Consider the following 23,649-nt stretch of genomic DNA (forward strand, 5'->3'; position numbering starts at 1 on the left):
CCGCACTTGGTAAGGCAACTCCCATCTTTTCATGTACTGTGTATATATACCTGCCTACTTTTTTTTCCACTCCATGCATCTGAGGAAGTGGGTTTTAGCCCACCGAAAACTTATGCCCAGATAAATGTGTTAGTCTCTAAGGTGCCACAAGTACTCCTTGCTGTTTTGACTTGACAGAGAATTTGCTGGGTCCTAAAGCCCGTAAGCTATCTGCCAACCATTAGAAGGTAAACCAAAGCAGAAAAGAGCCTGGTGCTGGCAGTGTCTACAGCGAAAAGTAGGGCCATTTAAGCAGCTGTGGTGCTCTGCCATATCTATAGCACACCCCTGAGTGGGAAATGCCCAAGTAGAGGGACAACTACTTGAGAGATGACACTCACAGATCCTGAGCCAGGTGGGAAAGGGAATTCTGCTCACCTTAACTTAGTATGTGGGGAACAAAAGGCTACCCCAGTGGGGTGAGGGATCAATACTCCTTCCCCTACCCCCAAAGAAGCAGAGGTGAGGCCACTGGAGTCCCCAGGTCCCGACCTCAGGGGAGGTGGGGCGGAGACAGAAATTTGTCTATAAAGGAGGTTTGAAGACTCTCCCTGTCCCGACTCTTATTCTGTTAAAAGCATGCATGGTTGAGAACCACTGCACAGGGAAGCAGCCCTGACATATTTCTCCCTTTTGTCTGAAGAATGGCTGCTTGTAATATTCCCGGAAGGAAGGTGGGGAACCTCTATCCAGAATTGAAACAACTGACCTATTGGGGAACCATGGGAATCCACACTTTAAGAATAAATTAGGCTTGCACAGGAAGTGCTGTGTGGTAACATTCCCTCTGTTATTAGTCTCTGAAAAGAAAGTAAACAGGTGTCCTTGGGCAACCTTTCTGTGCTGGGAAATACACAGTGAAGGCTGGGAACTGTGAAGCCTGGAAATAACCCAGTCAAAAGGGAGAGAGATACAGATCTCCACCTAGAAAGACAATGGCTGGGGAGCTGGAATCTGAGGCCTGGTCTACACTACGACTTTAATTCGGATTTATCAGCTTTAATTCGAATTAACCCTGTAACCGTCCACACAACGACGCCATTTAATTCGATGTAAAGGGCCCTTTAAATCGATTTCTGTACTCCACCCCAACGAGCGGAGTAGCGCCAAAATCGATTTTAGCAATTCGAATTAGGGTTAGTGTGGCCGCAATTCGATGGTATTGGCCTCCGGGAGCTATCCCACAGTGCATCATTGTGACCGCTCTGGACAGCAATCCGAACTCGGATGCACTGGCCAGGTAGACAGGAAAAGCCCCGCGAACATTTGAACTTCATTTCCTGTTTGCCCAGCATGGAGAGCACAGGTGACCACAGATACCTCATCAGCACAGGTAACCATGCAGGCTGATAATCGAAAAAGAGCACCAGCATGGACCGTGAGGGAGGTACTGGATCTGATCGCTGTATGGGGAGAGGATTCAGTGCTTGCAGAACTTCGTTCTAAAAGACGAAATGCAAAAACTTTTGAAAAAATTTCCAAGGGCATGATGGAGAGAGGCCACAATAGGGACTCTGAGCAGTGCCGCGTGAAGGTCAAGGAGCTCAGACAAGCCTATCAAAAAACAAAGGAGGCAAACGGTCGCTCCGGGTCAGAGCCGCGGACATGCCGCTACTACGCCGAGCTGCATGCAATTCTAGGGGGGGCTGCCACCACTACCCCACCTTTGTTCGTGGATTCTGGGTCGGGGATAGTCTCGACGCCTGAGGATTCTGCCGATGGGGTAGAGGAGGAGGAGGAGGAGGATGAGCTTGCAGAGAGCACACAGCACTCCATTCTCCCCAACAGCCAGGATCTTTTTCTCACCCTGACTGAAGTACCCTCCCAAGCCTCCCAAGCCAGTACCCAAGACTCTGACCCCATGGAAGGGACCTCAGGTGAGTTTACCTTTTAAAATATAAAACTTGTTTTAAAAGCAAACGGTTTTTAATGATTACTTTGCCTGACTTTGCATTCGCGGTCAGTTCAGCTACTGGAAAAGTCTGTAGCTACTGGAAAAGTCTGTTAACGTGTCTGGGGATGGAGCGGAAATCCTCCAGGGACATCTCCATGAAGCTCTCCTGGAGGTACTCCGAAAGCCTTGCCAGAAGGTTTCTGGGCAGTGCATCCTTATTCCCTCCTCCATGGTAGGACACTTGACCACGCCATGCTTGCAGCAAGTAATCTGGTATCATTGCCTGACAAAGCCTAGCAGCGTATGGTCCCGGTGTTTGCTGGCATTCAAGCAACATCCGTTCTTTATCTTGTTGTGTAATCCTCAGGAGAGTGATATCACTCCTGGTAACCTGGTTGAAATACGGGAACTTAATTAAGGGGACAGAGGTGGCCGTTCCTACTGGGCTGTTTGCCTGTGGCGGAAAATAAATCCTTCCCTGCAGTTAGCCAAGCGCAGATGGGAAATTGGCCCTGAAGTTTTCCGCGTTTGGCTAGCAGGGTTCTTCCCTGTTACCAGCCACGCGGTGGGGGGAGGGTACCGTGATCATCCCAGAGAATTCATGGCGAGGGGGGGGGTCGGCGGCGGGGGGGGGGTAGTTTGGTGCCTGCAGGGATCTTCCCTGATACCAGCCATGCGGTGGGGGGAGGGGTACCGTGATCATCCCAGAGAATTCATGGCGGGGGGGGGGTTAGTTTGTTTTCTGGTGCTGCTGAATGTTAACAGAAAAACCGCAGCACTCTACTTGCCTGAAGGGGCCCAGACAAGCCCCCCCACACTGCCCCCCCCCCCAACTGGCTGAGATTGGCCAGGCTTCTGCAGCACTCTACAGGCTATGCTTGGTATGTGGGAAACGAGGGTGCAGAAGCTGTAAAACAATGGCTTACCATGGCCGCATGCAAGCCGAATTCTGTTGCCCAGACCTGTGATCTCTAGCAGCAAAGCCACAAGCACTCAGCATTAAGAGGCAAAATGCGACCTTGCACAGAAATCACATGTGCTATGTAATGTGAACAGTGTTGGTCACCGTGAAAGAGTATAAGCATTGTTCTGCAAAATGTAGCTTTTAAAACAATTCTCTCTTTTTTCCCCTCCCTACAGCAGCTGCAAATTCCTCAAGCCTCCCTCCTCCATCCCGAAGGTTATCACAGATAAGGCGTCGTAAGAAGAAGACGCGGGAGGACATGTTTTCTGAAATTATGCAATCCAGCAGGAGTGACAGAGCTCATCTGAATGAGTGGAAGGAAACAGTTTCAAAGTATAGGAAAGAAGTCAGTGAACGTGAGGAGAGGAGGGACCAACGTGAGGAGAGGAGGGACCAACGTGAGGAGAGGAGAGACGATCGAGATGAGAGATGGCGGCAGGAAGACCAGAGGATGAAGGATGCAACGCTGGGGCTGCTCCGGCGTCTGGTGGAGGTTCAGGAACGGCTGCTGGAAAACAGACTGCCGCTTCAGCCCCTGTTCCACCCTCCCCCCTCCCCATGTTCCGTATCCTCCTCACCCAGACGTGTAAGAACGCGGGGGGGGAGGCTCCGTACACCTTCCCATTCCACCCCAGTAGACAGCCCAAGCAAAAGGCTGTCATTTTTTTAACCTTTTCTTTGTGGCTTTTTCCTTCCCAGCAATCCTCCTCCCAAATACCACCCGGGTTCCCTCCCTCTTTTTCTAATCTATTAATAAAGAATAAATGATTTTTAAATGATAGTGACTTTATTTGGTTTGAAAGAAAGCTGGGGGAAGGGGCAGGGTGGGTTCCTTACAGAAAATCAGTCAGTAAAGGGGGAGGGTTTTCATGAAGGAGAAACAAACAGATATTTCACACGGTAGCCTGGCCAGCCATGAAACTGGTTTTCAAAGCTTCTCTGATGCACAGCGCTTCATGGTGTGATCTTCTAATCGCCCTGGTGTCTGGCTGCGCGTAATCAGCAGCCAGGCGATTTGCCTCAGCCTCCCACCCCGCCATAAAGGTCTCCCCCTTACTTTCACAGAGATTGTGGAGCACACAGCAAGCAGAAATAACAATGGGGAGATTTCTTTGGCTGAGGTCAGAGCGAGTCAATAATGAACGCCAGCGACCTTTTAAACGGCCAAATGCACATTCTACCACCATTCTGCACTTGCTTAGCCTGTAGTTAAACAGCTCCTGACTCCTGTCCAGGCTGCCTGTGTATGGCTTCATAAGCCATGGCATTAAGGGGTAGGCTGGGTCCCCAAGAATAACTATGGGCATTTCAACATCCCCAACGGTTATTTTCTGGTCCGGAAAGTAAGTCCCTTGCTGCAGCCCTTTAAACAGAGTAGTGTTCCTGAAGACGCGAGCGTCATGAACCCTTCCCGCCCAGCCCGCGTTGATGTTGGTGAAACGTCCCTTGTGATCCACAAGTGCTTGCAGCACCATTGAAAAGTACCCCTTGCGGTTTATGTACTCGGTGGCTTGGTGCTCCGGTGCCAAGATAGGGATATGGGTTCCGTCTATTGCCCCACCACAGTTAGGGAATCCCATTGCAGCAAAACCATCCACTATAGCCTGCACATTTCCCAGAGTCACTAACTTTCGTAGCAGCACCTGAGTGATTGCTTTGGCTACTTGCATCACAGCAGCCCCCACCGTAGATTTGCCCACTCCAAATTGATTCCCGACTGACCGGTAGCTGTCTGGCGTTGCAAGCTTCCACAGGGCTATCGCCACGCGCTTCTCAACTGTGAGGGCTGCTCTCATCTTGGTATTCTGGCGTTTCAGGGCAGGAGACAGCAAGTCACAAAGTTCCATGAAAGTGCCCTTACGCATGCGAAAGTTCCGCAGCCACTGGGAATCGTCCCAGACCTGCAACACTATGCGGTCCCACCAGTCTGTGCTTGTTTCCCTTGCCCAGAATCGGCGTTCCATGGATAGAATCTGCCCCATTAACAACATGATCTCCAAAGCACCGGGGCCTGTGGTTTCACTGAATTCTGTGTCCGTGTCCGTGTCCATGTCCTCATCATGCTTGTCGCTGCGCTGCCGCCGCCGCTGCCTCCTCGCCTCGTTTTTCTGGTCCTGGCTGAGCATAAACTCCACAAGAACGCGCGAGGTGTTTGCAATATTCATGAGTGCTGTCTTGACCTCAGCGGGCTCCATGCTTGCCGTGGTATGGAGTCTGCAGTGTTCACCCACCCAGGAAAAAAGGCGCGAAAATGGTTGTCTGCCGTCCGTTGCTTTCATGCAGGGAGGGAGGGAGGGAGGGAGTGAGGCTGTACCCAGAACCACCTGCGACGATGTTTTTTGTCCCATCAGGCACTGGGATCTTAACCCACAATCCCAATGGGCGCAGGAGACTGCGGGAACTATGGGATAGCTATGGAATTGCTACCCACAGTGCAACGGTGCAGAAATCGACGCTAGCCCCGGTACTTGGACGCACACCACCGAATTACTGTGCTAGTGTGGCCGCACTCATTTCGACTTTATACAACCTGTTTCTCAAATCCGAATTATCTAAATTCGGATTAATCCCGTAGTGTAGACATACCCTGAGAGTGGGTGCCCTTGCTGAACCAGTGAGGGGAAATACAGGTGGAGTTGCCCTGAACTGTGACAATTTGTTTGACAATAGTGCCTACAGCAATGGTGAGCAACCTGCAACCCGTATGCGGCCCATCAGGGTAATCTGATTGTGGGCCGCGAGACATTTTGCTGACATTGACCATCCATAGGCACGGCCCCCTGCAGCTCCCAGTGGCTGCGGTTTGCCATTCCCGGCCAATGGGAGCTGCGGGAAGCGGCAGCCAGCACGTCCCTGTGGCCTGCATCTCCCATTGTCCGGGAACGGCGAACCGCAGCCACTGGAAACTGTGGGGGGCTGTGCCTGTGGACGGTCAATGTCAGCAAAATATCTCGCGGCCCGCAATCAGATTACCCTGATGGGCCGCATGTGGCCCATGGGCTGCAGGTTGCCCACCACTGGCTTAGAGACCCTATTCTGGTTGACACCCCCTTGCGTTAGACTTTGTACAGATATTTAATAAAAGACAGCCCCTGCCCCAATGACTTTACAATCTGAGAGCTTGATTCTTACACTGGTCTGACAGTGTAAAGAATACTTAAAACGTGTAAATGTACAATGTGTAATTTACATCAACTTTTAGGCCACTTTACACTGCCAGAACGGTTTAAAGGAGTCTTAGTGTAACTCAGAATTCCTGCCTTAGTTTAAGATTGGTGTTAACAGATGGGTGGCTGAAACAAACAAACAAACAAAAAATAGAGGCACAGAAAATGAGGATGGGGTAACAGTAAAAAGAATATGTTTTTGCATAGGTTAGCTGTATGCACAATTTGTAGGTATATATTTTTGTTTTGTTCATGGAGACAAATAAGCAGATCAGTAGCAGAAATCTCAGCTTGACACTTCCTTAGTCATTAGCAGCTGGCAGTGTTTAGTAGGCACCAGAATAGAAATCTGTTTTAAGAAAGGATGTGAAGGAGAAAGGTAAGGTAATGACTAAGGTAATGGATTTTTCAGGGAGGGCATTTTGTATATATAAGCGGCAGCATGGAAGGATGCACATAGGTGCTCGAAGCAGAAGCAGATAAATGGATGGTAAAGTCTGGTATTGCTGGCAGAGTGTTGGAGGTGACAAGTGACAATAACAAAGCAGATAGGGCCACAGCCATAAGGATGAGAAGATTGTATTTGATGTGGAAAAGGGAGAGCCAATGAAGGGAACCAAACAGAGGGGTAATCTGGTCAGAACCGCAGGCTGGGAAGATTATTGTAACCGTAGCAATTTGAATTGACCTGCACAGTCTGGCTTCAGTAAGCAAGGGCAGCAAAAGGCTGCAATAATCAAAATAAGGGCTTGAAAAAGTGCTACAAAGAGGGTTAATATGTTTACCAGTTTGAAGGGAACAAAAGAAAATATAACTGGAAATTTTTAACAATTTATTCTGGAGAATGTATTCTAATCACTAGACAATATGTATTGTGGTACCAGGAAGAAAAAATATATACCTTTGATTAATTTCTCTAATTTCAAATAGGAAGATATTTTAAAACTAATAGCTACAATGTAGTGTTTGTAAGACAATGAAGGATTTTACATCCTTGTATTTGTCCCTTATAGATCAGAAGGGAAATGTCCTATGACTACATATTGTAACAGGAGTTGATGGGATCATGCTAAAGCATATATGTATCACAATATATGTCTATGAAATGCTAGGCAGTCAATTCTTTTCCAACAGATTCCAAGGGCCTTGTTGACACAACAGAATTATACCAATGCTAATTAAACTCGTATAATTGCATTGGCACACACTCCACTGGTGCAATGCCATCACCAGCCATCCTGTTTCAGGTGCAATTCTGTCCTGTGTCCACAGGCAGCACTTGATTCAAATATTGTAGCTGCATTGCCTCCTGGATGTCTATGGACACGTTTACAATAGATAAGGTACATTTTTTCTTCCTATATAGACTGATATAAACCTTGAATTCTTACACAAAAGAACTTTGATCAATTACTAATGGAGTTAAATGTTCCAGACTACTTTTTTTTGCGGGAACTAAAGCAAAACTGAGTCCCAGTCATTCCTGCCTCAGTTATTTGAATGCCAGTGTGGTCAAGTTTCCTACCATGATAATACAGTAAGTGCAAATAGTCTTCTCACTGCTGCCTAGATATATCCTGCAGAAGTAGCCTCTCTGGTCATCTTTTTGCACTATACTATCTAGGGGCTGACTTGCCTATGACCCACCTACCTATACAAATAATGTTGCTAACACTATGCTCTGCTTTGAGACATTTATGTAGGGGACACCTTCTTCTGCTGATAAAACTTTTTCATCTTTTGGATAATTTAACTAAAAAGTATGTCTCAGCCAAGCATCTTATGAATGTGCTGCTAGATGGCTAAAGGCCAACATTAATGCTTTCTTAGCGTTATGGAGCAAGGCTGAGATCCAGAAGGAGCTGGATGGTTACCAAAGAAACAAACAGGTCTTCAACCAGACATTCTGGAGACTTAAAGATCTCAGCATTAACCTGGTCTGCCAACTCGTACTGGCAGAGGATCAAAACCCTCAAATATAATTATAAGAAGGCAACAGACAGAAACAAAGTCGAAGGCTGGTGTCTACATTTGTCTTCTCAATGAAAAGTTGTACAAGATACTGAAGAAGTGTCCCTCCACTCAGCTGAACCTGCTCTTGGACAGCAAGCAAACCCAGGCACCAAGATTGCCCATGAAGGAGAGGAAGGTCTCTGCCATCTAGGAGAACTACTAAAAACAGAAGCCTGAACTGAGAGCTTGTGGGCTCATAGGACTTCTCTGTGTAAATCTTGGATACAGAGCTGGTGATAGGGTGACCAGATGTCCCGATTTTATAGGGACAATCCCGATTTTTGGGTCTTTTTCTTATATAGGCTCCTATTACCCCCCATCCCCGTCCCGATTTTTCACACTTGCTGTCTGGTCATCCTAGTGGTGATCAAGCTGGATGAGGACAACTCAAAGGAGGATGGAGTTTCTGCATCCAGTAAGCAGCATTTTATTGCTAAAAGCATCCAGTTAGCCATTGTGCCACTTTCATGAAAGCATCAGGGTTTGAGGAAGTAATTTGTGGATTCTTACGATCACTTCCATTAGTGCTCATAAAATCGTGGATCTAGGTCACACAAGGCCAGCAGAAGTATCCATCTCTCTTTCTATTCTGCCATAACTGATCACCCTCACTCTGCCACTCCCCCTTTCTATGCCTTTACAGAAGGCATAATAGTTCTGCAGTCTGCCTGAATTTGGATTCCATTATTCCCCAAATGTCTTTCCCATCTCATTCATTTGATACATGGACCCCTGTTACTAATCAGAGTGGAAATGCTTGGTTTGGCATACAGCTATAACACATGGCTGCACAAAAAATGGAATACAAAAGGGGAGGGGAGCCTTAAAAGGCACACAACATCTGCAATGTAAAAAGGCTAGAAACTAGAGCTTTTTAATGCTTCTGTGGAAAGGCAAGCACACATCTTGGCATGGTCCACAGTAATGGAGGATTAGCTGTGCAGTTTACATGCCAAGAAAAGAAAAACCAAAGAGGATCTGTTTGAATTTGAAAGAGCAATGGGGTATATAGGTTTCAGAAAAAAGAGATACAAAGAAAATATGGGCAGACAGGGTAAGTATAGGCAAGAGGATAAAAAGTGGCTGGACACCTATATGACAAATACATGAAACATTTGGTGAACCTGAAGCAGATGGAAAAAGATTTAAAGAGGCAGCTGTTTGCTGATTTTTTGGTGGTCCAAGAAACACTTGCTGACATTGTGTCCTTAGCCACCGTCCATTCCACCACCTCGTACCTAATCACTATCCTGCCCTTCAAAATATGAAGACTATAAAATAACGTGACCCTGGAGTCCCACATCTTGTTTAGACACTCATCCCTTCATTGAAAGTGGAGTGAAATTTTCCAATAGTTAGTGGAGGAGAAAAGAGGAGTGTTTCATTAGCAAAGAGTGAAGCTGAATGTATGTTAAATTGAACACATGGGTTTAACCCTGTGGACTGCTTTGTCTGTGTGGCTCAGTGGCTACCTGGTCCTGGTACTGTGTCTACAAAGAACAGTCTCTCCAGACAACATGGGCCCTCTGACTCCAGTTCTATTGATCATGATACATCTGTCCTATTTTGCAAATATTTTAATATAAACATTAAAAACAAATAATTGATGCCCAGACACTTACCCTGTGTCCTTTTAGCCAGAAATTGCTGCACATAGCCAAGTTGGAGTCTTGTCTTCACTGGTTATACAGACTTTGAGATAATCTGTTCTCAACAGGTGACCATACCAAGAGTGACCTATCTCTGTCTCCCTGTCACTTATCTCTGACTGTAGCAAACTGTCTTTTAATGGAATCTTCTTCCTCCCTATGAGGTTGGCCTCTGGATGGTTCTGTTTCTGTTCTGGGTGTTATGTCTACTGGCTCATAAGTGTCTCCGGTTTTTATGAATCACTTGTTCTTCTTGCATAATGACTTATATGACCTGGGTGCCACTGCATCCCTCACAACTCTGTTAGTCCCTTCCTTCTGGGGTCTAATAGCTGGATCTTCAAAGTAGTACCTATCTGCAAAGCTGGTAGGGCCTAGGCTGCCCTATAATCTAATACCTGCTTTCTTTGACTGATGACCATCTCCTCTTGGGAGTATCCCCATCCTTCTGGCTGCCAAAGGTCTCTCCTAACTGGTATTAGTGCTTTGATTTTTTGTCCAGTCAGTGCTTGGGCTGGACTGTTTTACAACCATGATGTGGTCTGCGTCTGTGTCAAAAATGCTAACAAGAGTTCTGAGCCCGAAAACAGCCTTGTGCAACAGTCTCTCAGAATCAGCTGTGAAAAAAGTAGCTTGTGGTTACTCTGGCCCTCTGACTCCAGTGCCACTGATCAGGATACAGGCAGGAGCGGGACTGAGAGCAGCAGAGGCGTAAGGGAGGTAGATGCAACGGGAGTGAGGGGCAGCGCAGAGGAGGATCTAACCGGTGGCCAGTCCAGCCTGAAGAAGCTGGTGGTTGAAGAGAAGGGCTCAGACGCTACGAGAGGAGGGCGGGAGCGGCGCTTAGCCAAGACAAGGGCGTTTTGAGGGAGCTGCCGTCCCGGTGAGTGGGAGCCTTGGCTGGTCATGAGAGATGAGCGGGGTAGGGAAGAGACGGTCCAGAGGGGCCATAACTGTGGGCGGGGGACAGCAAGGGAGCCCCTCATTCCCCGTGTCCCTTCGTCCTCGTCATTCCCCCACTTCTCCCCCATTCCCCCTGCGCAGCGAGCACGCGCCCCTCAGCCGCTCCACCGGCGAGCAGCCCGGCACAGGCAGCGAGCGGGGCGTGCGCCCCGCAAACTACCGCCCTCCAGCCAATGAGGACGTGCGGCTGTGGAAGGCGGGTGGAGCGCGTGCGTGCGTGCGGCCGTTGGGGCGGGGCCACCGCTGGGAGGCGGAGCGGGCGCAGCGGTGTGAGGTGTTTGTCTCCTGGTCTGTGGCTGTGGCGGTTGCGCAGCTCCCTGGGGTGAGCGAGCCGGGGCTGTCTCCGGTGTCTCCGGGCCGCGCGTGAGGGGCTTAGAGCTGCTGGACGCGTCAGCCCCGAGGAGGAGGGAGCGGCGGGAGCAGCGGCAGGAGTAGGAAGGTGAGTCCGCCCCTTCCCCTCCCCCCAGTGTGATCGACTCCCCGGGTGAGGGAGGCCGGGGCGGGGTGCGGCGAGTTCCTTGGGGCGCTCTGGCCGCAGCTCCTGCTGCGCCTCTGGCTTCCCGGGGGAGGGAAACAGGCAGGCGCGGCGCGGTGCGGACTTCGCTTTCCCACCTCCCCCTTCCGCGTGAACTTTGCCTGGCAGGGTCCCTGCGGCGTGACCCGCTCCCCGGCCGGGTCCGTGCTGTCGGGAGTGTGTGGGTGTGTTTCTGGGGGGGTGGCCTTGCAGTTTGTGTATCCGTCCCCCTCCTGTCCGAACTAGGGATCCCCGATCCTGCAGCTTTTGTCCACATGATCCTACATGGGGCTTACTCGCTTGTGCAAATGTTGCAAGTTTGGGCCTTAAAGTTGTATTAATAAGGACTCCTGTTGAGTGTTAAGTATCAGGGGGTAGCCGTGTTAGTCTGTATCTACAAAAACAACAAGGAGTCTGATGGCACCTTAAAGACTAACAGATTTATTTGGGCATAAGCTTTCGTGAGTAAAAACCTCATTTACTTTTTGAATATATTTATTTTAATAATGGACTGCACTTAATCCTACTCTTCTTAACCATCTATTGGCAAGCCAGTGTTTGGAAATGATGTTCCTGTAAAGAGATTGCCCTGTAGTGATTTATGGGGCTTTGCAGGCTTAAGTTAAAGTGGCTTGGAAACCAACACACTCAGCGTTCCACAATAGGTAATAGGTATTGGTCAGACTATTGATTAAATATTCAATAAAATAAACAGATGAATGTTACGGTAATGTTTAGGAACTCTGATCGAGGAATTGGGTAGGCAGTGTATACACAAGCAACAAGGAAGACCGTCTCTGTCCCAGAGAGCTTACTTTAAAAAGCGTGATAAGATATATCTTGCTGATTTTATTAGAAAGCTGACCCTACGTAAAAGATCTACCCAAAACAATCTCTTACAAAGTGTCCTCACTGTCTTGGGTATACGGGTTTTTTTTATTTTTTTTTTACAAAATTATTAAAATTACTGTAACTGAAAGAGATTGGTGTGAGGGATGGCACTGTTCAGTTTTATTTGGGGTATTTTGTATTTTTTGTCTAGTTAGTTTCCCTGTTTGTGTGGGTTTTCACTCAAACAAAATAGGAAAGTCTGGTTATAAAAACAAAAAATGTAAGGGATGTGAGAGGAATTGTAAAATCTAATTTAATTTTAAAACGGGATTAAAATGTCTGTTTCAAAGTGTGAGTTAAAGTAGTTTTGAATTCTGTGATAGAAGCAAATGTTGGATTTCATATCTAATGGTGCCCTTGAAATGGGGGACTTCTATAATGTTCTGTTTAAAAATACTGTCCAAGTGATGAGCAGTTTGTCTCTAAATGTATTTTCTGATTGCTGAACCAGTCCCACTGACAATGTTTTGTGCATGTTTATATGAATTTTTCAAGTTGTTGCAGAGGCATAGAATTAAGCAAAGATTATAGGTAAACCCATAAGTTCTTCTAAATGCACAAGAAATAAAAGAATCTGTAGTTTAAAAATCAAGTTTGTTGTGGGCCACTGAAGATCTTGCTGTTAAAACCAACATGTTTTGAGTGCATTTATCTTTTAATTTGAACTCTTAAATAAAAGCATGCTTCCGTGTTTATTGCCTTGTTATGTAACTTTGTCCTAGGCAATCTTTTGTTTAGAGCCTTGTAAAGAAAGCACTTCTGGAATGATAAGAGTCTGAGTTGTAGTCAAAGATCTTCATGAATGCATTGCAACTGCGTGTTCTTAGTGGTCTTGATTATGGTATGTCTATACTACAATGGCACAGCTACGGTGCTGCAGCTCTGCTGCTGTTGACCATAGTTTGTTGATTGTAGCTAGGTTGATGGAAGAATTCTTCTGTGGACCTAGCAGCGTCTACGCTGGTGGTTAGGTCTACCTTACTACATCGTACAGAGCTTGACATTTTTCACAGTCCTGAGCAATGTAGGTAGGTCAGTCTAATGTTTGGTCTTGGCTACACACTGTAGCATCTTTGGTGTGAATTTGTCCTGAACTCTAATGATCAGATGTATCTCGCAGGTAGCTGATCCGATTGGAAAATCTTTTTTTCAATATAGTAAAATAATATCTTCTTGGAACACCGTTCTTATTGGCCTGCTTCTTTAGAAGCATTACATAGAGACTTGGACATGGCAGTCTTTTTACGTTTAGAAATGAAAATGGTTTCAGTGTGATAACAGCAATCCTTCATAGTTAATTTATGTACAGTTCTAATATTTGATAGATGAATTTCCAGTGATGATGCTATTACATCTTGGTTACTCCTGCAATGGCAACATCAATCAAGGTTTTAAAAAGTAACTAGTAATTTTTTAGTGCCTCAATTGTAGTGTATGCAACTTCAGACACCTTATAGGGGTCTGATTTTTCAGAGGGTGGATCTGCCGCACTTTCTAAAAATCAGACCTCTTTAAGGTGTATCATGCTGTGCACCTGAAATCAAGGTGGATAAATATCAATGATTTTAAAAAATATTTTTTAATTTAAATTGGATTTTTCAATTGTTAAATTATAATTTTTCTTTTTTTAAATGAAATCTGAATTTAATGCAAAATACGTAAAGGCATAAATTTATTATCTCTTAAAACATTTGAATAAAAATGTGTTAAATCCATAAGCCTTTATCAGAAACTTTGAGTTAAAGGCTGCTTTTCTGTATAAAGAAAGATGTTTTTCCTCCTTATTTTAACTTCTGAGGTCAAGCTTCATAAATAGGGCACAGTAGCTCACCCAAAATAACTTAGGAGATTGTCTCATTGTCAAGAAACTTAGGCAATCGAAACTTAAGCTCTAGTAACTTTCACTTAGGCATATTTAAAATTTTTCCCAGGCTTACCTGAAATAATTAGTTTAATTCATTAACAACAGTTAATCCCTCTGTTTAATAAATAATTTAGCTGTAAATATGAAACATCTTTTGATAAGAGAAATTTATGTATTCAAAATATTTAAGGTTTTGTTCAGTAAAAATCAATTTTACGTTGTGTGGTGTGATGTAGCTATGTTGGCGCTACTTCTGTGTGTAGACCAGGCCTAAATTTTGAAGCAGAGTTGTAAACAAAAACAGAATCCTAATATCCAGTCTCCTCTTTAACCGATAGACATGTTTATTCCTGTATGGACATCGCTGCTACAGCTCACATTCCTACTCTGATTCTCAAAATATGAAATGTTTTTCTTTCTGAAATTCTACTCTTTAGTATGCATAGCTTTTGATCACTGTAAATTTGTCAGGTATACAAATGACTGTTAAGGTGTCCGTAGATATATCTCTAATGTTCTTTGCCATTAATTTCTTCAGGATCTTTCTTCTCTAGCAGGTATGCTTAGATACCATGGTGATATGTGCCTTTTAGTATCCCTTTCTTCTAGATAGTGATATATTCAATATGTGAGTATTAATAACTCTGTATTGACTCCTTAGAGCCAATTCAACTTCGGTTGAAGTCAGTGGAAAAACTCCCTATTAACTGCATTAGGATTTGGATCCGGGTCTTTAATCTTCATGTTGTCTATCTAAAGAAGACTTGTATTTGTGGTCTGGCAGCACCCGCAAAGTGATGGGTGTTATCCACACACAGGAAAATAGTCTTGCTTTGGATAGCTTGCAATCTAATAGAGAAAATTCCAGTTACAATTTCTTAACATCTCGTTACAAACTAGACCAACTAAACTTCTAATTATGCAAACTTTCCTATTTGTAACCATTAGATAGCCACCTGGAGCTTCAGGTTTGATTTCCACTGAAGTACAAGAAGTGAAGCTTGATGTTAAATTCTTCCTTTGTATATTTACTGTAGTACAAATTACAAACTTCTTTTAAAAATGTCCAGTTTTTGTCGTTCTTGAGATGGTAAGACTGTAATTCTGCAATGGAAATTAAATATAAAATTATCCGTAATACAAGAGGCTTCAGTCAATACTCTTTTGAATGTTCTTATTTATTTATACTCAGTATTTATTTTTTTTATGCATGTTTCACTTAGGAATACTTCTTTTAAGCTGTAAGTAAAAGTACATTCTTAGAGAGAGCGCGCACAGGAAAATACACCAACATTCAGCCATGGACTCTCACCATGCTTATGTTGATTAATTGATTTAGGGACCACCTGTCTTTCATAAATTTCATTATATGTAGTTCTGTATGTGGTTTTGTACTGGCCTGTGTGTGTGTGTGTGTGTGTAAGGCATGTTAGATGTAAAATGTCTTTCTGCAGTGTTCAGGAAAAATTATATGAATGAGTGATCTATACTAGTGACTTATAAATTTGATAATCTTCATGTAGAAATAATTGAAATCGTCAGGAAGGGGAGGATTCTGGGAGGTGGAAGGAAAGCAAAGATGGTTTGTTGATGACTTCACTGGTTATTTCCTTGTTTTTTACAAACTGCAGTGGTGGGATATAGAATCTATCAGCCTTAACTAAAGTTAATAGTGTTTTGTGGCGGAATAGATATGCAAACATCTAAAAATGTTAATTTTTAAATTGATGCTCATGTATGTCAAGTAATCTATTGAACGAGCCAGATAAAGTGCTAAAAGTTATAATGTGAGTAACTTTAGAACTACTGATGTGGGATGTGAAACTGGGTATTATAAGGATCACTGCTATCCACCATGTTGCTGTTATGGCTAGAATACAGATATTGAAGGGTGTGAGCTTTCGAAGAGAGAAAGAAATAAAGGTAAAAATGGTGGGTTAACATTTGTACATCATGTGGTAAACTGTAAAGAAATAAGTGGCTAAAACAGTCTCGGTCAAAATCATTTTGGGTAAGAATTATAAAAGAGGTTCTGTTGGAGAGTGTTAGGTGTTTGCTGTAGGCCTCCAGATTAGGTTTTGGATATGGATAGAGATCTCTCTAATATTATTAGAAAGAATATTGAAAATAGTCATTATGGAAGACATTAATTTACCAGATATAATTGGAGAATAAATGCTACAGATAATTGTAAGGCTAAGTTATTCCTGGATGTAACAACAATAGATTTCTTCACCAATTAGTCACTGAACCACCAAGAAGTGATGCTATTTTAGACTTGCTTTTGATAAGTAGTGAAGACGTTATAGAAGACCTAGTTGTAAAAAATAATCTTGGATTGAGTGATCATGAATTGATACAGTTTAAATTGAATGGAATAATAATCAAAACACTTCAATAAACTGAGATTTTTAATTTCAGAAGTGTAGACTTTGAAAAATTAAAGGAACTAGGTAATGAAGTTGACTGCACTGGAGCTCAGGGAAATGCAGAGGAGGCTTGACATTTCTGTAAATCCAAGGTACGAAAGCTATCTGGAATTTGTATCCTAAGCCGGGGGGGGGGGGGAATTGGATGAATAATCACCTCAAAAAGGATATTGGGAATAAGCATAGAGCATACAAGGAATGGAAAGAAGGGATTGATCAATAGAGAAAGCTACATCTTGGAGGTGATAAAGTGAGAATTGTCAAAAGTCAAGCTGTTAAATTTGGAAAGGAAATTTTAAAACAAGTAAGGTTCTTAAGCCCAGTGTTCTCTCTAATTTTTCCCACACATGTGCAGAATGAATTTGGTTATGTGCACCAATATGGAGGTAATGTGTGACACCTCCATATTGGTGCACATAACAAAATTCCTGTGGTGGGGCCAAGAGGTTCAGCATGAGGGAGGGGGCTCAGGGCTGGGGCAGAGTGTTGGGGTGCAGGAGTGAGGGCTCCAGCTGGTGTGAAGCTGGGGATGGGCTCAGGGTTGGGGTGAGGACTCTGGCTGGGGGTGCAGGCTCTGGCGTGGGGCTGGGCATGAGGGGCTCAGGGCTGGGGCAGAGGGTTGGGATGCAGGGGGTGAGGGCTCTGGGGTAGGGCTGGGGATGAGGGGTTTGGGGTACAGGAGGGTGCTCCGGGGCTACGGCAGGGAGAGAGGACTCCCCTACCCCCCCCCAGCTCTCTCTCCCCACAGCAGCACTTGGGCTGGGGGGAGAGGTGCTTCTCCACTTCGGCAGCTCCAGGGCTGGGGCCACAGGATAGGTGCCTCTCCTGCAGCCAAGTTGGGACTGGGGAGGGGGCACCCCTCCAGCGGCCACAGAATTTCCCCACAAGGCGGATTCCCTGAGCACCTGTGCAGCACTAAATAGGCTGCTTACAGAGAACTTAACTTAAACCTTATAAATAAAGAGAACAAGAAAAATAAGGATACTATGGTAAGCGGGCAGGATAGAGATTTAGGATAATCTAGGTATGACCCCAAAACTAAATGAATTCTTTGCCTCAGTTTTCAGTAAGGATGCTAATGGAACACAGGGGCAAAGGTAGAATGGGTAATGGGAATGAGTTGTACAGAAATGGTAATTATCACATCAATTGTGGAAGCAAAACTTAAAGAACTGAAGTCTGAGGGACTGGATAATCTCCATCCAGAATACCTATTGAACTAGTACATGAACTTGCAAGTCTGATAGCAAGGATTTTTAATAAATCTATCAGAGCAAGTGCGGTACCATATAGCTGAGGAACAGTAAACATAGTACCTATATTTAAGAAAGGGTGGGAAGTGATCTGGGCAACTACAGACCCTCTGATCTGACCTCAGTAGTATGGAAGTCTTTATAACAGATTTGGAAGGAAAGAATTACTGAAGACCGAGGTAAATGGATAAAATGCAGTGGGGGTTTATTAAAGGTAGATCATGCCAGACTAATAAATATCAATCTTTGATAAGATAACTGATTTTTTTTTTAAGACAAAGGCAATGCATTAGATCTAATCTATCTGGACTTCAGTAAAGCATTGGCTGCAGGACCACATGGGAAATTATTAGTCAAACTAGAGAAGTGGATGATTAGTACAGGAATTGAAAGATGGGTAAGGAGCTGGCTAACCGGGGAGACAAAGGTGTGTTGAGCTGAAAAGAGAACTGTTGGGCTAGAAAGATTATTATTGGAGTTCTTCAAGGATCAGTCTTGGAACTGGTTTTATTTAATATTTTCATTAATGATCTTGGCACAAAAAGTAGGTGTGCCAATGAAATTTGCTGATGACATAAAGTTGGGAGGCATTGTCAATACAGAAGAGGATCAAAATATTATACAGGAAGAATTGGATGACCTTGAGGCTGGAGTAATAGAAATGGGATGACATTTAATAGTACACAGTGCAAGGTTATGCATTCAGGGCCTAATAACAAGAGTTTCTGCTATAAACTGGGAGTTCATCAGTTGGAAACAACAGGAAGAGGAGGAAGACCTGGGTGTATTAGTCATCCCATGATCAACTATGAGCCACCAGTGTGGTGTAGCCATGAAAAAGACAAATCTGCTCGTAGGAAGTATTTCTAGAGGTGAGAGGAAAGTATTAATGCTATTGTACAAGGCACTGGTAAAAACTCATCTGATATTCTGTGTAGAGTTCTGTTCACCTGTGTTCCTGAAAGAATAATTCAAACTGGAACAGGTGTGGAGAAGGGCTGCTAGAATGATCAGGGATTACAGAGCCTCTCTAAAAAGAGAAGACTTGAAGGATTCTTGAAGGAAAATGACAATTCCCCAGGATGTTGAACCATGAAAGTATTACTTAGCTGTCTACACTGCTATTGACCAGGGAACATACTTCAGAGATTCATGGTTTCAATTTACTAAAAGTAACCCCCACCAAGTAGGATGCTTTTTGACACATTCCAAGTTTTAGACTTGGTTTTGACAGTCCATGGAGAGTACACTTGTTCTGCTTCAGAAACTACTGATGTACCTGGGACAATAATTTTAGAAAATGAAATGTTCTACAAATATCTCATTAACTGACTTCACAAATTCCATTTTCATGACTTTAAAATTTGTTGAGTAAGTGGGATTGCGGTGGACTTCTGAAACATGTCATATATTTAAACTGAAGGGGGTAAAAAGCCTTTAATCAGCTTATGGTGCTCGTAAATTGTAGAATTTAGCAAGAACAAAAGTGGATGCTGTGGGTGAACAGGTATATGAAAAGGCAGTTATGAGATGTTAATTTATCGCATCGTGTCTGTCATACTTTAACACTCAAAACTAGTAGATGTACTTTACTATTAATAATTTTCTAACAAAGATCAAGAGTAAAATTTTAGAAAATGCCACGGGCCTGGTTTATTTCTAAAACGTAGGGTGACTAGCAGTGTAGCTATACCAAATCCTATTTTAAAAATGCCTTAGACATTTGGCAGCCTAAATCCATTTTTGAAAATGGGTCTTGGACGTAGTCAATTCATCATCACCACCACTTTTGTGAATTTTATCCCAAATAAACCTGTAAACAATCAAAAATACATATTTACCCTAATACAATAGGTGGGAAAACTCAAATGGAGATTTTACATTCTAATAAGCAATACTAGTTTTGTGAACTTCCAGGAAAGATTTTTTAGTCTTCTCACAATTTTTAAATTTTACTTTAGTATACAAAAGTGTTTTTTTTTAAGATGTGTATTAGACACACACCAGACAGCACTGTGAAATTTAAAAAAAAATTAAATGGTCAGCAAAACACATCTGACTTCCCATATTTGAACAAACCATACCCTCTACCATAGCCCATGCAAATAAATGTGTTTTGAAGGAGGATAAAACTGGACTATTATGGATCAGAGTGCTTTTGTTCTAGAGTTTCAGAGCCCATCACAGAGAGTGCTCTACCACTATCCCCATATCTTTTAAATCAAGGGGAATTTAAAAGTTCAGGTTGCTCTATTGACTGAAATTGTAGGACCAAGCATAAGGAGAGAGAGTTTCTCAAGTAGGGAGGTGCCAAGCCACTTAAGGTATGGCTAAGCTGCAGTTGGGAGTGTGGTGTCCAATGCAGGTGGGATGGGCACACACTCACTCTCGCTTGAGTTAGCATGCTAAAAATAGCAATGTGACTGATGGTATGGATGGTGGCTAGCCACGTAAGTACCTACCCAACAGATTTAGTGAGTTTGTACTCCGGGGGTGGCTAGCCCCAACAGTTACCTGTACCACTTTGGCCACTCTGCTGTTCTTAATGCACTAGCTCAGATAGAGCTAGCGTGTGTCTGTCTATCTGCACTGGGAAGCATGCTCCCAGCTGCAGTGTAGGCATAACCTTAGGGCAGCAGTCCCCAAACTTCTGAGGGTTGTGCCCCACCCCTTGGAGCCACAGCTGGGTGCAGGTGGGAAACAGGATGCGGATGGGTGCTGGGGCTGCAGCTTGGGGTGGGTTTGGGTCTGGGTTGGGGGCTGGAGCAGAGCCGCAGCTGGGCTCTGCTCCCAGCCTCATCTCCAACCTCTTCCCGGCCCAGGAACAGGGCTGAGGCTAGGGGTTGGCACGGGGCTGGGAGTGGAGCCACACTGAGGCTGGGGATAGGGACAGGAGCCAGAGACTGGATGGTGCTCCCTCCCTGCCCCGCTTGGGGGCTGGCCTGACCCCTGCCATGCCCCAGGGCTGTTCCTCCATGCCCCCCTAGGGGCATGTCCCACAGTTTGAGGACCCCTGGGTTAGGGTATGTTTTCACTGCATTGTTAGCCTGACTTAACTTAGAATGGATGGAGTGTTCCCACTGCAGAACCCTACCCTTGCCAGACTTATGTGACTGTGTCTACAATAGTGCTGTACTTGCTCATATGGTGGAATGGATTTCTAGCAGCATATCCAAAATGTTTAGTGGTGCTTTAAACTGCATCTGTCTATGAATTCATTCAGTGTATTCTGGGAGAACTTAGTTCTCCTTCTTTGGGTTCTTTTGTGAAAGTGCTCTTGTGGGTCTTTCTGATGATTACTTCTTAGCTCTACCATAAGTCTGGTGTTAGCTACTGGCCAGCTAGCAGCATGCGAGAAGGATTTCTTGGATGGCATCTCTGTTCAAATGCTGTGGAAGTGCAACAGGCATGGAATAAGCAAATGCAGTGTTAAAGCACAGTGTAGAAAAAGAGGACTTAGCCCAGATAAAAATTTTGGGATAGGATAGGAGGGCAGGCTGCACCTGTGGTTGATTAAGTCTGCATTCTCACTGCAAAATAAGTGGGTTGTTATTGAAATCTGAGCTCCAGTCCATGCCCTTGGCCATGTCTGCTAGCTCTGGTTTAAAGCATCCTTAAACCCACAAGTTAGAGTTTTTTCTGTGAGGATAGAAGAGGGCTAGGGCAATACCCAGGCCATCTCTGCAGTGAAGACATACCCTTAAAGCTTAATAGCTTAAAACAAACCCCTTAAATTCATTCTGGAAAACAGCAAACAGTGCAGAAAATTAAATACCCACTGATTGTCATTTGCTGCCACTTAATGCACAATGCAGCAGCCCTTAAGTGATGCTTCTATCTTAAGTTTCCAGATTGTTTTCAGGTGTAACCCTATGTAGAATGCGGTTGCAGCAATTCAGTCTGGAGGTGTCAAAAGCAGCGATCATACACAGTAGGAAGGCCTGCATCCCTCCTCACCCCCCCCCCAACAAGTTGCAACCTGCTAGTGAGGTATAGATGGAAAGAAGTGGTGCTAAACTTTAGAAATGTCAAGGCTGAAAGTTAGGTTTACCATCTTTGATTTGCCTCATATGGGAAGTTGGCTGATATTTGGCAATCAAACTCGGTGACCTGGGTTGTCAGGTGATTGCTCAGAGTAATTGGCATGTGAACAATGTTGCAATTCTTGTTTAGGAGACTCCTATATTTTTCATGATTGAGTGTATATTTAACAGCTGAAACATTATTTTGGTATGCTCTCGGAATAAGTTATATTTTGGGCCTGTACCTTAAATATTTTCCTAGGTTTTGTCATTTTGTGGTAATGTAAAGCCAGTGCTGATACTGTCTCCCTAACTCAAAAGGTTTGTTACAAGTGACCTATTGGTTTCTATCTGGAATTTCCTGACTTTTTGTCTTAAAATAAAATACAAAACTAATTTCTCTTTAATCAACGTCAGTGCCCACTTCTAGAGTAAAAACTCTTCTATATAAAAATTTAGGAACAGCATCCTGGAAAATATTATTGAGGCTATAACATTCTAAAATAAATGTTGCATGAAAGGGGGTCTCACACTTGATATCTTCTGAAGGCTGAGCTTATTGTACACACTAGAGGCTCCCTGTATTCCTCCATTCTACCTCACAAGTTTTCTATGTACCATTCTTCATCTTCATCTATTTCAGGGATGCCCTGCAACTCCTCCGTTCTCCTCCTGCTATGAGTTTTGTGTGCCTCCTGTTCTCCCCCAAACGTCGGGGCTTCATGTGCACCCTCATGCCCTCCATTCCCCTTCCCCCTCAAATGCCAGGGGCTCTGTCCCCAGTCTCCTCTGACCAGGGGTTCTTTGTGCTCACCCATTCCTGCCCCCCGCCGGCTCTGTATGCGCTACCATTCTCCTTTTCTCCCGTTATTTATCTGGGAGATAAGTCATTCAGGTTGTCAACATGTTAAACTCTATTAGGAGGTTGAGCAGAGGTACTGATTGTTAGGCTGGAAGGCATTAATCGGTGCCATCATCCAGTTTGATCTATAGACAGTTGCAGAGATGCTTAAAGCTGTGGCAGGGGCTCCATGTGTTCCCTATTTTCCCCTTTTGATTTTTTCCCCCAAATCAATAGGGTTTTTGCCATTGATGTCTAGAACATTTCCTGAAATTTTGAAAATAATCAGATCTGGCATTTAATGATTATCACATTATATACAGACAAACTAACCCAGAAATGCCATCAAGTTCAGTGTAAGGCCTTTAAAGTTTTCTAGTTGACTGACCTTGCAGAGTGGGTTAAAACTTCAGAAGGACTCATAATTACATACCTGTCAGTCTGATATAGATCCCAGACAAGATAATAGAGTGGCTGATATGGGACTCAGTTAACACAGAATGAAAGGAGGGTAATATCACTAATGCCAATCAACACAGGTTTAGGGAAAATAGATCCTATCAAGCTAACTTGGTATCCTTTTTTTTTTTTTTAATGAGCTTAAAAGTTTAGTTGACAAAAGTAATAGTTTTGATGTAATATACTTAGACTTCTGGAAGGAATTTGATTTGGTACCATATGACATTTTGATTTAAAAAAAAAAAAACCTAGAAAGATATAAAACTAAAATGCACACATTACCTGGATTAAAAGGTGGCTCTGATAGCTCTCAAAATGTAATTGTAAGGGGGAATAATCATTGAATGGATGTGTTTCAAATGGGGTTCCGCAGGGATCTGTGATTGGCCTTATGCTACATGACATTTTTATTAATGACCTGGAAGAAAACATAAAATCATACTAATAAAATTTGCAGATCACGTACAGATTGGTGGAATGGTAAATAATAAAGAGAACGGGTCACATAGTGATCTGGATTGCTTGGTAAACTTGGCAGAAGCAAACAGTGTTCATTTTGATATGGCTAAATGTAAATGTATACTTCTAAAAATGGGCTCTTCAATATAGCAGAGAATGGTATAATGCAATCCAAAGGTTGGAAGTTGAAAATAAACAAATTCAGACTGGAAATAAGGCTTAATTTTT

General features: G+C 43.9%; 1 protein-coding gene across 2 annotated transcripts in view; it reads left to right on the top strand.

The window, feature by feature from the left end:
- The first annotated feature begins 10,964 nt into the window (after positions 1-10,964).
- Positions 10,965-23,649, top strand: part of PALS1 (protein associated with LIN7 1, MAGUK p55 family member) — a 134,065-nt gene continuing 121,380 nt past the window's right edge. For both annotated transcript variants that reach the window (XM_054026938.1, XM_054026939.1), the window contains exon 1: positions 10,965-11,128. The gene's annotated coding sequence lies outside the window, so the exon portion shown is untranslated. The remainder of the gene's footprint in view (positions 11,129-23,649) is intronic.

This window comes from Malaclemys terrapin, chromosome 4 (assembly GCF_027887155.1).
Source record: "Malaclemys terrapin pileata isolate rMalTer1 chromosome 4, rMalTer1.hap1, whole genome shotgun sequence".
Lineage (NCBI taxonomy): Eukaryota > Metazoa > Chordata > Testudines > Emydidae > Malaclemys > Malaclemys terrapin.